Source organism: Manacus vitellinus, unplaced genomic scaffold (genome assembly GCF_001715985.3).
Source record: "Manacus vitellinus isolate BGI_N305 unplaced genomic scaffold, ASM171598v3 scaffold_74_pilon, whole genome shotgun sequence".
NCBI classification, from domain to species: domain Eukaryota; kingdom Metazoa; phylum Chordata; class Aves; order Passeriformes; family Pipridae; genus Manacus; species Manacus vitellinus.
The window spans coordinates 2,222,476-2,224,651 of record NW_021940780.1 but is presented as its reverse complement, the minus strand read 5'-3'; positions in this window follow the sequence as shown (position 1 = coordinate 2,224,651).

The window sequence follows — 2,176 nt, the reverse complement described above, 5'->3', positions numbered from 1 at the left end:
GTCTGTAAATTGATTTTCCTGTGGCTCTGTGGGGTTTTAGGAGGTTCAGGAGGGTCCTGTGCTGTCATGGGAGCTCCTGGGGTGAAGTGGGAGAAACTGGGCCCTCAGTGAGGGTGGAAAGACTTGGGGTTAGTTCCCACCAACACCCAAATAGAAAGGGTGTTTGCTGCTTCCCAGGCATCCCAGTGACAGACTGGGCTGAGACTGGGATCTGCTGGGTCAGGGCGATGCCTTCAAGTTCAAACTGGCAGAGAAATGAAAACTGGAGCCCAAACCCCAGGTGGAAGCAGCTTGGCAGAGGTGGCTCCTGCTGAGTCACGCTGACAGCAGGGTTTTCTCCGGGGCACCACAAAAATCCAGCCCTTCCCCAGGAGCATCCGTGGCCTGGGAAGGTGCAGGAACCCGGGAGGGGAAGGTGCATAAAACCCAGGAGGGGGTTGCTCTGTGACAGGTTTAAAACCTGGTTTTAAATTCCCAGCTAATTCAGGTCCTTGCTGCCTTCCCAGGAGGGTTTTGGGGGAGCCTGTGGGTTTATTTTCAGCCCCGTTCCAGGGCACGGAGGGCTGTGGAACAGGAAGCTTTGCTGGAGGCTGCCAAATTCCCTGGTGTGGAGTGATGCCTTTCAGCAGTGCCAGCTGCTGCTGGAGTCTGGAATTCTGCTGGCTGCTGAGCCAAGGTCCCTTTGCAGAGAATTCCTGGGGGATTTTCTTTTTTTTTTTTGCTGAGTATTTGCTGCAGATCCAGTGATTTGCTTGGCTTGGCCTCATGTAAAGCCACCTTGGGTTTATTATCCTGGGTTAAAGTCCTGAACTCGGCTCTGATCCCTTCCTTGGTCTAACCCAGAGTGTGTGTGAAAGTGCTTTGTGGTTTCTGGTGCCTTGGGTGGTTTTAGAGAACCGAGACTTCAAACCTGAAAATGCTTTTATTGACTTCTGCCTGGGAAGCTGAGCTGCAGCTAATTACCAGAGGGCCTTGATGAGCTTGGAGGGATGTGCCCCCCAAGGAAGGGATCCTCCCTGTCACCTTCTGCTGCAGTTCTGGAGCTTCCCCTTGGAAAAGCATCCACTGCACGGGGTTGCAGGTTGCTCAGCACCCCTTTCCCAGGGCTGTGGCTTTCCCAGGAGCCCAGTGTTTGTGTTTCCAGGCGTGAGGCTGCACCAAGGGCTGTGTATCCCTTCATCTGGTTTCGGTGGGATGGGGGTAGATCAGCCACAAAAGCCCTCCCAGAGCATCCAGTCCAACCTGTGCCCCATCCGAGTGCCACGTCCAGGCCTTCCTTGGGCACCTCCAGGGGTGGAGACTCCACCTCTTCCCCAGGCAGCCCCTTCCAGGTGGGAAGGATTTGGGAGCATCCCAGGGTCAGGATTTGCTGGGATGGCTGTGGAGGTTCAGTCTTCACCAGTGTCTCTCCCATCCCTGCTGGGAGGGAGTTCACTGGGTCTGTGCCCTGCAAAGTCATTGTCACCTCCAGGGCTCAGAGCCCCTGGGGTGTGATGGCATCAGTCTGCAGAGCCCTGGAATGAGCTGAAAGGCATTTTCCTGTGGGAAAATTGGATAAGGAAGTGATGGCAGTGGGTTTGGGTGCCAGGAGCTCAGCTGGCCTAAAACTCTCTGTGAGAAAAACCCACTGAAGAGCGACGGGCAGGGGCACTTGGTGGGTGCAGAGCAGCAGGAGCTGGGGGGGCAGACAGGGTGAAGGGCCCTCCAGACTGCTGGGGGACAGTGTCACCCTCTGGCTCTGCCTTCCCTCCTCCTGGGGGGGTTCCTGTGCCTTCCCAGTTCCCTCAGGTCGCCCTTCTAGGAACCCTGTTGCCCAACGGAGCGTCACAAGCTGCTGAGCAACTGCAGGCCAGACAAGCTGGGGCAGAGTCAGGGGTGTTGTTAAGCAAGAGGCAATTACAGACCTAACTGTATTTCTTCACTTGGAACAACCACACACCAGCTTAATTCCTTGGACTTTCCATGGATAAACAAGAGCAGAGGTTACACTTCCCTCCTCTGGTGTCGCAATGGATTCGATCTGGCCTCGGTGTGGGGACCAAACCCACCCCTCTAAAGCTCTTGGAAGTCTTTCAGGAAGGACATGGAGGGGCTGGAGCAGGACCAGAGGAGGGCAGCAAGGCTGGGGAAGGGACTGGAGCACAAGTGCTGTGAGGAGAGGCTGAGGGAGCTGGGG